The 15,682-nt window shown below is 37.0% G+C and overlaps 1 protein-coding gene across 3 annotated transcripts in view; it reads left to right on the forward strand.

Moving 5' to 3' along the window:
• The window catches only part of bmpr1aa (bone morphogenetic protein receptor, type IAa), a 201,535-nt gene that overhangs the window by 106,287 nt on the left and 79,566 nt on the right, over positions 1-15,682 (forward strand). For 2 of the 3 annotated variants that reach the window (XM_052041370.1, XM_052041372.1), the window contains exon 3: positions 15,505-15,572. The exons of the other annotated variant lie outside the window; for it this stretch is intronic. The gene's annotated coding sequence lies outside the window, so the exon portion shown is untranslated. The remainder of the gene's footprint in view (positions 1-15,504; positions 15,573-15,682) is intronic. 3 annotated transcript variants of the gene reach the window in all.

A 15,682-nucleotide genomic window follows, 5' to 3' on the forward strand; every position in this document is an offset into this window, starting at 1 on the left:
CAACATCCTCGTAAATCTTTTCTGAACTCTTTCCAGTTTAACCACATCTTCCCTATAATAGGTTAACCAAAACTGAACTCAGGACTCCTGGTGTGGTCTCACCAATGACTTACACAACTGCAACATAATTATATAATTGAAAAGCATAATTGAAAAGATTTAAATGAAATCAAGAATTTTTACTACATGAAAGGAAGCCAATCAGCCCATTTTTCAACTTCGTTCCATGTCCTGGCCTTTTCTTGTATTTTTTTTCCTTTAACCTATTTATGTGTTATGCTTGTATACCTTTTAATATTGATTCGACTTCTAGCATTGTTTCCTAAAAGGTGTTTCATGCACATTTATTTTATCCAATTTTTTCTTTGTTCTTTCAATTGAAATCCCTTTAGTTGGCCTGTGGAAATATCATATCAATTTTGTATTCTAACCAGTCTTACAACAAAAAATGCAAATCTTGTGCCATACAGTTGTTTGAACATGGTTGCCTATTCAGTGAGATCATGGGTGCCTATTCTATTTTCTTGCCCAGTCACGACATTTCCTTAGTCCCCAACGATCTATCTGTCTCAGCCTTGAGTACTTTGGTTGGACATTCTTTCAAGCATTTTTGTTCAAGCATTGTTGGACATTCTTTTTATGTTCCAATGGAAGATCTCCATAACCAAAGTCAACTTCAATGAAATAAAGGGAGACCTCTCTAGTTACCCTTTTGATCTCTTGAACTCTTCTGTGCTCACTGTCCAAAGGCATCTAAACCAGTATTTCATTGTATCATAACCAATTATTTGTGTCAGTTTAGCATCATGTATTTGCATCTTTAATCATTTCTGCTTTTATTCATTTACTATTATCTACAGGTTGGTTTTAATTATGATCAAAGTTGGATAAATGGCCTACTTTCTGTGCTGCAAATTTTTATGATCCTGTAATTTAGTTTTTGTTATTCGCCCAAGATTTGTGAAAGATTTGCGTTTCTATTCAATATTCTTCTACAAATTCCAGATGCTCCATTTCTATTAGTCTCGACAGAAATGTATATCTCGTACCTTAACAATCTCTTGCTTGAATGTTACCCAGTGTTGGTCTTCAACTACCTTTTTTTCTGGGTTAAAGCATTTTTTTATTGCATTGAAATTGGGAGAAATAACTTAAAAGTCCAAAGATGTGTGTGTTGTGATATATACAGTAGAACCATTGTTGATGATTGGAATGTATACAGTTCAGTATCAGTCATACGGCAGAATATCAGCAACTGCCAAACCTGATACTGTCTTCGGTATTGCTTGTTTAGCTGTACAATCATGATGATGCAAAGTTTTCAGGATAAGTTTGCCACAATTGTTAATGGCACTTGCATAAAATTGCTCTGGAGAGAATTTGACACCATGCCTGCGCAACATCACTTTCTTACATTGCAAGTACATTTGCAGCACATTGGGAATTTACATCACATAGTGTACTTTGTATTTATGTTTGACTGGGAAAAATGTCTTAAGTTAACTGTTGTTTCCTTCAAATAGATGCAGAGGAAATCTGTCTAAATAAAACAGAAGATGCTAGAAATGCTCAATGGAATAGGCAGCTCTATTAACTGCTCTCATTTGAAGTGGCAGAAGACTACATCTATTTGAAGGAACCAACAGTTAATTTAATAGACAGAAGACTGCTACAACTATTCTTAACATTCCTTGTTGAATGAGGAGATGTGGGGAAAAAAACAAACGAGTTGTTTCACTGTGACTCCCATCCTGTAACTGTGCCAGCAGTGTACACAAATGGGAATATGATGAAATTAGGGTCAAACTCCACTGAATTGTTGGAACACCTGGTGACGCATGCCTTAAAGATTCTTTCAGCTTTGCCTTAAGAAGAATGTGTCATTTTCAATTCTTTAGGAATAAGTCTCACCCAATCAGTGGCAATTCCAGAATTAATTGTAATTTAGAATTTGTTAAGTGTTTGATAGGAAGATTCAGTAAAATAATCTTTCTTTTTCAATCTTTTTATTAGTTTCCAAATTAATACAGATTAATATATAACATCAATGTTTGTGCATGTAATACAAAGAGATCAGGAGAACAATCATGGCATAGATAATCATAAAGAACAATAAAATATTTTTAAAAATTTGTAGATCCCACGATCTCTTAGTAAATGAATATAATATAAAAGAAAGAAGATTTATTATATATATATATATATATATATACACACACACATATACACACACACACACACACACATATATATATATATAATATATATAAAAAAGAGAAAAAAAATTCCCAAATCAATAAAGAAAATTATAAACAATATATCAAACCAAACTAAACAGAAAAATGTCAAAAAAAACAAAAGAAAAAAAAAGACTGGACTGAAATTTCTCAGTAGAAACAGAGCAATATTATGTTGTCAACTCCATTGCTCTAAATTGGAAAGTTATTGAAAGGGGATCTATATCATGTGAAAATATTGAATAAATGGACTCCCAATATCTTCAAATTTAAGCCAAGGATCAACAGTACCACTCCTAGTTTTTTTCCAAGTTGAAACATGATTTAGTTTGAGAGAACCATTGAAAAGCAGTAGGGGGTATTGGATCCTTCCATTTAAGCAAAATGGATCGTTTGGCCATTAATGTAACAAAGGCAATCATACAGTTAGTGGAAGCAGATAAATGGCCAGACTCTTTCCTTGGTAATCCAAAAATTGCAGTGATAGGGTGAGGTTGTAAATCAGTATTCAATACATTTGAAATAATGTTAAAAAGGTCTTTCCAATATTTTTCCAAAAGAGGACAGGACCAAAACATATGTGTCAAAGAAGCCACATTCGATCTACATCTGTCACATGTAGGGTTTATATGGTGATAAAAACGGGCTAGCTTATCTTTTGACATATAGGTCCTGTGAACTACCTTAAACTGTATCAAAGAGTGTCTGGCACACATTGAAGATGTATTAACTAAATGAAGAATTTTCTTCCATATCTCTGTAGGTAAAGATGTCTAGAGTTCACTTTCCCATTTATTCTTAATTTTGTCCAGTGATTCTGGACGTATTTTCATAATTAAATCATAGATTATTGCTATCAAGCCCTTCCGATAAGGATTAAGACCTAAAATTTTTTCCGTAATTTCAGTTTTGTAAGGTGTCGGAAAAGGGGGTATAGTAGCTTTTAAAAAATTTCTAATCTGCAAATATCGGAAAAAAGTGTGATCTAGGCAAATTGTATTTGTTAGACAATTGTTCAAAAGATGAAAAACAGTTATCAATGAATAAATCACAAAAACATACTATTCCCTTCCTTTTCCATATGGAAAAAGCTGAGTCAACTCTGGACGGATGAAAGAAAAAAATTAGATTGAATGGGACTTGACAAGTTAAATTTATTCAATCCAAAAAATTTACGAAATTGAAACCATATTTGTATTGTATGTTTAACAATTGGGTTAATCATATGTTTACTTAATTTGGTAAATGCAAAAGGGAGTGAAGCTCCTAAAATAGAAACTAATGAAAATTCAAGTACTGATTGGTGCTCAAGGTGTACCCATTTGGGGCATTGAATTACATCTGAATCTTGTATCCAAAAATTTAAATATCTGATATTAATTGCCCAATAATATGATCTAAAGTTAGGCAGGGCCATACCACCATCCTTTTTTAGTTTTTGTAAATATTTCTTACTTAACCTTGGTTTTTTATTCTGCCAAATATGTGGAAGAATTTTAGAATCAATAGTGTCAAAAAAAGATTTCGGGACAAAAGTTGGAATCACTTGAAATAAATATAAAAATTTTGGTAAAATATTCATCTTAACCGCATTAATTCGGCCTACCAATGATAAAGACAGTGGGGACCACTTAGCAAATAATTGTTTAACATGGTCAATTAGAGGCAATAGATTAGCTTTAAATAAGTCCTTATGTTTCTTGGTCATTTTAACACCTAAATACATAAAATAGTTACCAGTCTAAAAGGTAATTGCCTGTAAATTGGGGTTTGCATATTTAATGGAAAAAGTTCGCTCTTATTAAGATTTAATCTATAGCCAGAAAAAACAGTAAACTGATCTAGTAGTGATAGTACTGTGGGGATAGATTCCTCCAGATTAGAAATATAAAGTAACAGGTCATCTGCATAGAGAGAAATCTTATGAATCTTCTGTCCGCGAGTAATGCCACATATATTTGAAGAGTCGAGTTTAAGAGCTGCGAGGTAATGATGCAGCCCTATAAAACTCTGGTTAGACCACACTTAGAGTACTGTGTCCAGTTCTGTTCGCCTCATTATAGGAAGGATGTGGAAATGTTGGAAAGGGTGCAGAGGAGATTTACCAGGATGCTGCCTGGTTTAGAGAGTATGCATTATGAGGGGAGACTAAGGGAGCTAGGGCTTTACCCTTTGGAGAGAAGGAGGATGAGAGGGGACATGATAGAGGTGCACAAAATCTTAAGAGGAATAGATGGAGTGGACAGCCAGCGCCTCTTTCCCAGGGCACCAATGCTCAATACAAGAGGGCATGGCTTTAAAGTAATGGGTGGGTAGTTCAAGGGAGATATCAGAGGAAGTTTTCTTACCCAGAAAGTGGTTGGGGCATGGAATGCGCTGCCTGGGGCAGTGGTGGAGGCAGGTACATTGGTCAAATTCAAGATATTACTATATAAGCATATAGAGGAATTTAAAATAGAGGGATATGTGGGAGGAAGGGGTTAGATAGTCTTAGGCGAGGTTTAAAGGTCGGCACAACATGGTGGGCCGAAGGGCCTGTATTGTGCTGTACTGTTCTATGTTCTAAACCCAGAGTGCGATAGCCAAAGGTTTTAAAGCAACATCAAATAATAAAGGGCTTAAGGGGCAACCTTGTCTAGTACCTCAAAAAAACCTAAACAAAGGAGATCTTTGATTATTAGTAAGTATTGAAGCCATAGGTGTATAATAAATCATTTTAATCGCAGATATAAATTTAGGGCTAAAGTTAAATTTTTGAAGTGTAATGAATAGATATTCCCATTCGACTCTGTCAAACGCCTGTTCAGCATCTAGTGAAACAACACATTCTGGAATTTGGGATGTAGGGGTATATATAATATTCATTAATCTCCTAATATTAAAATGTAAATACCGATTCTGAATAAATCCTGTCCGGTTTTCAGAGATAATTTGTGGAAGAACCTTTTCTAATCTAAAGGGCAATATTTTGGAAAATATTTTTGAATCTACATTTATAAAAAAAATAGGTCTATAAGATGCACAATCAGTGGGATCTTTATCCTTTTTAAGAATTAAAGAAATAGTTGCTTCATAGAAAGATTGTGGTAGTTTACCTACTGATAAGGCATCTTTAAAAATTTTGGCTAACCAGGGAACAAGAATATCAGAAAAGGATTTTAAAAATTTGGCTGTATATCCGTCAGGGCTGGGTGCTTTACCCAAGTTCATTGAAAATATTACTTTCTTTATTTCTTCCTCCAAAGTGGGAGCATCTAATCAGTAAAATATAGGTTGATCTTAGCAAATATAGAATGTTTCCTGCTTGATGTCAATAACCATATGTCTTGAGCTAATTTCACAAATGCATGTCGCGATAAGCTCATAGATGTAGATGTAAACCTTTAGTAAAGCAATGTAGGATTGCTATTATTTGGGGAAATATAAATAACAATATAAGGATCTCATTTATTTTGTTTACAGCTATTAATTTTCAGTTTATTGTGATTGTTACAGTACAGAGGGGAGAAATGGAGCATCAGTATCAATGCATTATAATTAATTTAGACACCTTAACTGCTTGTATTAAATATGTTCTTATAACTAGTTAACTGTAAGTCATTTTGTCTGTGGCAAGTTTCTTCAGATTGTCTTTGGTGCACAGGAATGATGCATCTGATCTGTTGAAAGGCATCAACTCCTGTCTGATCCCCTTAACTCTTGATTCTCTCGTAATCCAAAATGTACATGTAAACTTTGAATACTTAATGAATCAGCATTCACAGCTCTCTATATGAGATCATTCCAAAGAGTCATAATCCTCAGGGAAGAAATTCCTCCATTTCAGTCTTAAATGAGCATCACTCTATCCTGACTGTACTTGCTGGATCAAGATTCCCGCGCAGGTAAATTTCCACACTGTCAAACCCTCCTAAAGTATTGTATTTTTCATTCTTCTATGGATCTGAAAGCATAGGCTCAGTTTGCTTAATATAAACTCACAGAATAATCCCTTCCTGTTTGAAATCAGTGAATTGTACCTTCTTTCCATTCTCTCTATGGCAAGAATATCTTGCATTAAATAAGGAGACCAAAAGCAGTCCTCGAGTACTGTTACAGTTTTGCCTACAGTTTTATTTTCCTTTGAGGGGAACTGGGGCATAGTTTCAGAATAATAATTTGTATAGTTAAGATGGAGCTGTGGATGAGTCTATTCTATCAGGATTGTGAATCTTTGTAATTCTATACTCCAGACGCCTGTGAAGGATGAATCATCGAGTATATTCAAGGCTGAGATAAACATGTATTTGCTCTATCAGAGGATCCAAGTTTATAGGGAACAGAGAGGACAGTGGAGCTGAGGCCAAACTCATATTGGCCGTGACCTTATTGAATAGCAAAGCAGGCTCGGGACTGCAGAGCTTACTACCCTCCTGTTCCTTAGGTTCTTAAAACTACAGATATGGTCTCGCCAAAGCCAAACACAATTGTAACAAGATGTCCCTACTTTAATACTCCATCTCTCTTGCAATAAATCTTGGCATTCCATTTGTTTTCTTAATTACTTGCCATACCTGCAGGCTAACTTTATGTATTACTTGTATGAGGGTAACGAGATCTCAATGAACACCAGCATTTGTTAGTCTCACACCACTTAAATAATATTCTGCTTTTTATTCTTGCTTTCAAAATGGACAACCTAAAATTTTCCCACATTATGTTCCATCTGCCACCTTTATCCCCATCTCCATCCCTCGGGAATCTTTTTTATGTCTTCCTTCCTCACAACCTTTGTCCAGTCCTTTCAATGAAATTATCAAAAGAAATTGTAAATCGATGAGGTCCCAGCACTAGTCCCTGTGGCATTCCTCCAGGATGTTCTTTAAGGTCTTTCTTCATCTCCTTGTGCCATGTCTGTTGACTGCTCAGGATATAAGATTCATTTGTAAAATTTGATGTTTTAGTTTTATAACACTGAATTTTATATTGTACATTTTTGTTGTGCCTTGACGATCGTTTAATTTACGAATTTTTATTAACGCCTTTGACTTTTTGGGTACATATTGATTTACAAATCTATTTTTTGCTGTAACAACATTCAAATGACTGCACAACCTCTATGCGCAAATGAATGCACAGTTGCAAAATACCCGTAATGCATTTAGCCTAGGCTTTTTAATTACAACATTTCGCTTAATGCAACTCTTTCATAAGTTGTACATTGTGAAGTTTGCCAAAAGTACATTGCATTTCTCTGTGTACTAAAGATATAGTGTATAATGTGCCATCTTAAACATCAGAAACAGCAAGGCTAGATCAGCATAGGTTCATAACTAGACAGTTTTAGTAAAAGTAAAAATTATCCTGACTTGTCCATCAAAATTGAAATACTAGGGTGACCAGATTTGTGCAGTGTTACATTAACACTATTGATCCAAGAAAACAGACCTTAAATGAAGGCTTGTAGTCTACAAGAACTGCTTTCTGATTTTTATTGCCATTATGTGCCATTATTAGGAAAGTATAAGAGCACAAGAAAACAGAAATAGGAGTAAGCCAAACATCCCTGCAGCTGGTGTGATCTTTGACCTCAATTCCACATTCAAGCCTGATCCCTATGACCCCTGATGTTGCTGCGTTCCAGCAATCTATCTTCTTCATAATTCAGCATCCATTGCTCTGAGGGATGGAAAATTCCAATGATTTTGTCATCAGCTCAATTTTAGGTGCCTGCCCTCTGATCCTGTGACTATCTATATACTCAACTTCTAGACTACCCCAATGGATGAAACATTCTCAAAGCATCCACTCATCAAGAATTTTGAATGTCTTGATGAGATTACTTATTGGTAAATCGATTCATCCCTCATACGAACATCTCTTCCCAGGGATTGCTCCAGTGAACCTTAACTGCTCCACTTCCAAGGCCAGTATATCCTCCTTTAAATAAGAACACCTGAACTGGACACAGAACCTCAGGTGTGATCTCACCAAAATCCTGTGCGGTTTTAGCAAGGCTTGCCTAATTTTGTGCTCCACACACCTTATAATAAAAGCTAACATTTCATCAGCCTTCCTAGTTATTTGTTTTCTCTCCATAATAACTTGTGTTTCTTCTAAGACACCACCAAAATGTAATTGTCTCACATTTAAATAATACTATGTTTTTGTTTTTCTTGCCATAGTGGGTAATTTCACATTGCTCCTCATGCTCCATTTTGGCCACTCAACCACTGTCCTTCCTACAACTTTTCCACCAACCTATCAGTCATTGCCAAATTTATATCAGATGCGGTACCATCATCTAAGATATAAATGTATACTATAGATAGGCCCCAGCAGTGATCTTAAGGCACCTCATTAGCTACCGCTTATCAACTTGAAAATGACCCTCTTATTCTGACTGTTTTCTCTGTTAACCAGTTCTTTATCCATCATTAAAGTTCATTTCAAAAACCACAGGCTTTCGAGTTGTAATCTTTTTTTGGTACCTTGGGCTATGTTGTTTTAGAAATTATCCTGTTTATATCTTGGGGTGGAATGTACAACTGGAATAGCATGTTAACAACTAGAGCTTATGATATTTTAGTTGTCATCCATATTTATAACGGTTGTTTATCCCTGTTTTAGTGTTGGGAATTCCAGATCTCTGGAGCTACCAAACACGTAAGATGGTTGCTGAATGATCCAGAAGTTCCTGCTGTGCCTTGGCAGCAATTCTCTTTAGCCAGACGTGTGAAGGTGATACTCAACCAAACATCTGCTTGTTATCTACCTAAGAACAATTTATTTTTACATAATAATATTAATGTAGTCTCTGGTATCATTCTGTTGAATTTCCTTTTCAAAATGTGCCTGCACCCCCATCAAAATAACTTGCCCTTTGTGGTATCTGTCTTTGGGTATGTCATAGTTTTGCCTGATTTTATAGTGGTGTAAATTAGTATAGGGCTTCACTGTTTTGTAACACTTGATGCTGTTATTAAGGACAGCTGAAGTTAGAAACCTGCTGTTGTCAGGATTCCGAGTGTGAATGTTTGCTGAGGCTGGACATTAAACAGACTTGAGTTTAAACTTCTTTTGAAAAAAGATTTGTTGAGAATTTTCTTTAAAAATATTTAACTGCACACGTTCATGAAATAAATTAAATACTATTTTCAGCATTGAACATGAGCATTTAATTGGTTAACTAATCAAGGTCTGAGTTCTATCTTGTTTCTTTTGCTAAAACCTGTTCAACAAAATGCCACTCTTTTGGTTGAGTAATTGGTCTGCAATGACTTTATATTTTAAGAAGAAAGTAAGTATGGTACAGCATAGTCAGTGTGCAGTTTTGAATGTGCAGACCAACGGTAGAGGAATGGAGGTATTGTAAGCAGTGAAGATTTCAGCAGAGATTGCTTGCTGGGAGATGCCAATATTCTTATGCTAATCGAGAACCGAATGTGTGGCGGAGCAGCCGAGCAAACAATAGTGCTGGAGCCAGAAAGTCTGTGCTGCAGTCTAGCAGTGCTTAAAAGGCATGTCAGCCTGGGCGCCTAGGGCAGCTTTAGAGGAGGGGCCTGCGGAAAGGGAGAACTTATCCTCGGCTCCTTCAGCCTTCAGTGTAATGGGAGGTGGCAAAGAGCCAACAGTCTGTAAGGCTTGCTGCACACGATGAAAGGGGGGGGGGGGGGGGGGTTGTAGAGACGCAGTCTAGGCATGCTTTCATTAGAAGGCCATTTGTTTAAAAAGTCTCCGATTACAGCTTTAAAAACATTGGTTTGGCCGCCAGACATCTTTCTTGGTATGTGCTTCTACTTAACCAAAAGAGTGGTGTTTTGAAAGTTGGTCCCTGCTACGATATATACTCTTTTTTGCACTTATTGTTACTCCTTGGAGTCAGAGTAATTCTGGAAGTTAAATGGAAAAATGTGAATGAACTTGCTAGCTATATAAATAGGTTTTCAAGCCATTGATACAAAGAAATAGTGGTTTGTTTATCAAAGCATTTGTTCATTTTAATAGAAACCAACGATTTTTTAAAAAATGAGCTGCTGTTCTTTCAAGATTTTTGTCTTTCAGAATATATCCACTCGAAAGTACGTTTGCTTTCAAATGTGTCGGATTATTTCTGTCCCTGGTATTAAGATGATAAGAGTATTTCCCTTCCAAATTGAGCTGCATATCCCCAGTGATCTGCATTCAATGTAAAAAGCCATTGATTTGTAGTTTCCCACTTGATAATTTATCTGGGACCGGGTGTAGAGGAAACTTTCATCTCAATGACGATTATATAAAAATTCAAAAAATTGAAAGTTATGCAGTTTGCCCCACCCACTCCCCGGGAAACTTTTACTTGCTTAATATACAGTGAAAGATTTCCACTGAACAAGCAGAGTGAATGGTGCAGGAAAAGTGATTTTAAAAATGGACAAAATGAGGATTGTTCTAACTATGCACTGAAGTGAACTGTATTTCATTCGGAGTGAATTTGAGAAACAATGATCACAGTATCATCACGTTTTGAAAAGGGGAAAAAAGTGTGCCAATTGGAGGAGGTCTAACTTGTTACACTGAGAAAGGATCTGGCCCAGATCGATTGAAATAAATAAAAATTCAGATTTAAACATTGAATGAAGAATGCAAAATCTTCATTGTGAAGTATGTTCAGGGACAGGCCAGATGCATTTCCATGAGAATAATGAGCAGCATCCAAACCTAGAGCTTCCTGGATGTCTCAAAATATAGAGATAAAGATGAAATTAAATTAATAAATATTGGGTTCATAATTCAGAAGAGAGCTAAGCTGTACACAAAGCACTGGAGAATTTTGAAGTAGGAAATGAGGCAAAGATTGTATGTGAGAGAATAGATTAGTTGTTAACACGAAAGGGAATAAAATGTCTTAGATCAGGAAGGTTTGTGAAAGGGAGGGTGGAGCCAATCAGGAACTGTAAAGGCAGAGGGCCTGCCTAAGTATTTGGCATCTGTGTTTGCTTAAAATGATAATGCTACTGTCATGATTAAGGAAAAGGTAGAAAAATTTAAGGTAAAAATAAAAAGGTTCCAAAAATTTTGGCAGTGTTTCAAGAAGAAAAGACATCTTGTCTACATGAGGGAAGTTGGGAGGAAATTGCCAAAGTTTTACCCAGAAACTTCTCATTGCCTTGGATATGGGAGCCATGCCCAGGGAACTAGAAGATGACAAATGTTATACTACTTTTCAAAGAAGGGAGGGGAGAATAAATCCATAAATATGATTACATTTGAAATTAGAGTTAATGAAAGTAGTGAATAGCAACTTAAAAGAGGTATCTGATAAGAGTAGAGCATAATAGGCTTGTAAGCAAAATTGAAGCCCATGGAATGTACAGAGCAGTAGCTAAGTGGGTGAAGAATTGGGACGAGAAAGACAGAGAGCCGAGAGTACTGGTGAACAGTTGTTCTTCATATTGTACATCATCATCCCTGGATGGTATTGGGACATCGAAAATGTTCAATTTGCTCTTTATTTGATCAGTCTGATCTGGATGGAACAAATTTCAAAGGTTTTGTATATCAAGGAAACTCAGATCTGGAAGATAATGGATTATTGCAATACATAAATAAAAGGGCAACACGATTGATAGGGTGATGGTGGGAGAGACAACATGGCATTTGGATAGGTACATGCAGGGGTGGGGCTTGAAGGGATATGGGCTGAACTCAGGAAATTGGGACTAGATGGGTGGGCACCGTGGTCGGCATGGGTTCATTGGGCCTAAGGTCCTATATCCGTGCTGTATTGCTCTATGACTATGGCACTGTTGACTGGGGGAAAAAAACTCTCCAGATGTGTAAAATAAGAAATGAAACTGCCAGAAGCATTCAGCAGATCAGGTAGCATCTCTGGGAGAGAAGTAGAATCAAAATTTTAGGTCAATGATCATTCATCAGAACTTGAAAAACTGACAAATCAACTGATAACACAGTTGGAGAGAATGGAGAATGTTTGTGATGTCAAGGTAATCATTACTTTAAATGCAGTTAATATAGAGTGAAGAAATAAAGGAACAAATTAAAGATGAAATATCCAGCAATGAGAGGAGAAAAAGTCTGATTACCAAGTGTTGAGTTGTGAAGGTGCAGCTTGTGCAGATAGAAGATGAGGTGCTCTTCCTTGAACTTGTGTTTGGCTTTGTTGGAACAGTATAGGAGGTCAAAGATCGAGAGATTAGAGTAGGAGTAGGGTGGAGAATTAAAGTGACAGGCAACTAACTGGAAGCTCAGGGTCACCCCTGCGGACTGAATGAGGTGTTCCGCAATAAGTCACCAAAGTTGCCTTTGATTTCTCTGATGTAGAACAGACCGCATCATGAGTGCCAAATCCTGTGCAGTACATTGGAAGAAGTGCAAGTGAATTACTGCTTCATGTGGAAGGATTGTTTAGTTCCCTGAATGGTAGAAAGGGAAGAGGTAAAAGGGTAAGTGTTGCATCTGCTGTGGTTGCATAGGAAAGTACGATGCGAAGGGAGGTGGTTAGTGGAGATGGGACAGTGAACCAGGGAGTTGTGGAAGGTACTGTTCCCTTGGAATGTTGAAAGGGGGAGTGGAGGGGAAGATGTGTCTAGTGAGGAATCCTGTTGAAGGATGTAGTTAACTACAGAAGATGATCAGATGAATGTAGAGACTGTTTGGGAAAAATATCCCTGGGGAACTATCTTCCTAGTTGTGGCTTGGAGGAGATGGAAAGAGGTGTAGAAATAGAGGAGACATGATTGAAACTTCCATTAACAATGGCAGATGCTATGGTTGAAAACAAAAAGCTGCTTATGTGGAAAGGTTCTTCAGAACAGAAACAATGTAGATGGAAGAAACTGGAAGGATGGAATGACATCTGTACAGGGTGGTAGGAGGTAGAGTCGCGATAGCTTAGGGAGTCTGTGTACTTACAATGGATATTGGTGAACATTCCCCCTGGTTTGCTCTTCCATCTCCAACCTCTCCCCTTCTCATGGTCTATCCATGTGAGATGCAAATCCTGCCGTTTTACCTCTTCTTTGTGTATGCTGCCTCACCTGCCAAGTGCTTCCAACATTTCTTGTTTTTGGTTGGAACACTTTTGCTTGGCTCATATTGGAATATTCCTTTCCCTTTTTTATGACATCTCTATCTCCATCTCGGGATAGGTTAGCAAACTGCAATCACTGTGCACAGATGGAACCAGCCATCTCCATGCATCTAATTATACACAGTTCCTGAGGAAATGGCTGCTAATTGAACCTGGTGGCTTGATGGAACTTTTCTCTGAATGAAATAGAGCCATTAATTTTGTAAATGGACGTGCTATCACAGGAAACAACCACAAATAATCAGACTTTATATTGTCCCTTGTGTGGAGTGTTATAAGTTTTAATTTCTGTAATTGCTTTGATGTGTCATTTTTTAATCTGTTTTTCATTTAAAATTGTTTACTTGCCATGACTAGATAATGTAAAATTTTCAAGCAAAAATCGTTGGATTGAAACATGTCTAAGAGCAAGGTCTTGTTCCTTTCCACTTGTACCCACACTAAGATCAAGGTAGATGAGGGATTGGAGGCAGGGAGAGAGAACAACCAGGAGAAGGCATTCTTTAGTAATCTGTATAATGAGTCATGGATCTGCATTAGGTATAAATGGATTAAATTCATGATTCAACAAGAATAAAGATTGAAATGTACGTGCTGATGAATACATAGTAGAAGGCTTCCATTAGATTATACCATTAGAGCAATTCCTGTTCCTTCCCCATTAATAAAAATGACTGCACATTTCTATCTCGGTGAGCTATTGTCCCCCCCCCACCACCCAACCTCAGTAGCTTCAGACTTTTTCCCTCCCTTGCAGGTGGTGACTCACCTGGTTCTAGAGGCAATGGCAACTGCAGATACATGCCACATTGCTGTACATGCTTAAGCCTTAAAAAAAAAGAGTATTAGCTGGCTATTTTTGCGGGTGACCTATCCAAAGCTTTGACTCTGGCCTACCAGAAGTGGCCATTGGATAAGAGATAGCGATGGCCTTTTTAATCTTTTCCCACCCACTTTGCCAAAGGAGACAGGCTCAATGCCCTATTTGAAAGGGGTAACTTGGCATAGTCCAGGAGTAGTTCAATGCCATCTTTCTGCATTTTCAAAGTAATTAAAATAGTAGTGCATTATGTTGAACAGCTTCCCTTCCTGCAGAATAAAGAGCTTGTTGGTTTATTATCAAAGCTCAAGGCATTTTTTCATCTGTGGAACCATAGCCAGGTCATGTGACCCATTAAGTTTTTTTTCTGGGATGTGGCCAGTTCTAGCAGGACCAGCATTTATTTCCCATCCATTTGTTCACAGGAAAGCTATGGTGAGCCTTAAACAACTGCAATTTTGGTGATGAATGTACTTTCAAAGTGATATTCAGTAAGAAGTCTGTCGATTTTAAACTCGGCAGTGATGAAGGGATGGCAATGTATGTTCAAGTTAGAATAATATGTGGCTTAGAGGGAATCTAGTGTTGGCATTTCCATGCACCTTGTTCCCCTAACCTTTTACGTGTTCAACATTGTGGATTTGGGAGGTGCTGTTGAAGAAGCCTTGGCATGTTTGTACTTGTGTTAAGCAGGGCAAGATGCTGTGTTTAAGGGTATGTATAAAGTTTTGTTTGAAATAGCAGTATGACATCATTGGGCAATTCTGCACCAGCTAGGTAAATATTCCAGCTTTCACAACACTGCATCCATATCTCTTCTAGTAAGGTCGTCATTAGCTTCCTAAAAATAAAGAAATCACAAAGGCTGGGCACATATTTAAGCCAAAAAAACGTTGCGAATTTGATTTCTATCAGATGTCCTGTTTAAAAACAAAAGTAGCAAAGGAACTTTGATTTTGTAGATCACAATACCATTAAGCATTTCAGGCCAAAGACCTTTATCAAATGACATTACCTGTGTTTCACTTTCCACTAATGCTGCCTGCCCTGCTTGTTTCGAGCATTTTCTCTTTTTATTTCAGATTTCCAGCATCAAGTAACGAGAGCTAAGAATTAAGGTAATTGGTAAAAGGACCAGAGGTCTTTTGTTGGGAAAAATGCAATGTTACAAAAGTAAATATTGGAAATGTTAGCAGGTCAGACTGTATCTGTGGAGGTAGAACTGGGAGGTGTTAGAAATAATTTTTCAGATTCATGGAAAGAGGAAGGAGATAGCAAAATGGAAGGCCTGTGTTAGGGTAAAAGTTATCTCCATTTTTCTCTCTGCAGATGCTGCCCAGTCTGATGAATATTAACAGCATTTTCTGTTTTTACAGTGCACTGTGTTGTGATCTGGAATACATGAAAAAGTGACAGAAGCAGATGCAATAATAACTTTCAAAAGGTATTTGATATATACTTAATGGGTTACTGCCGAAAAAGCGGGTTAGTAGCATTATTTGGATAGTTCTATGAACCAAATCCTCCTGTACTACATCAATCTTTTATTCTATG

The sequence above is a fragment of the Pristis pectinata genome, chromosome 30 (assembly GCF_009764475.1).
Source record: "Pristis pectinata isolate sPriPec2 chromosome 30, sPriPec2.1.pri, whole genome shotgun sequence".
Taxonomy (NCBI): Eukaryota; Metazoa; Chordata; class Chondrichthyes; order Rhinopristiformes; family Pristidae; genus Pristis; species Pristis pectinata.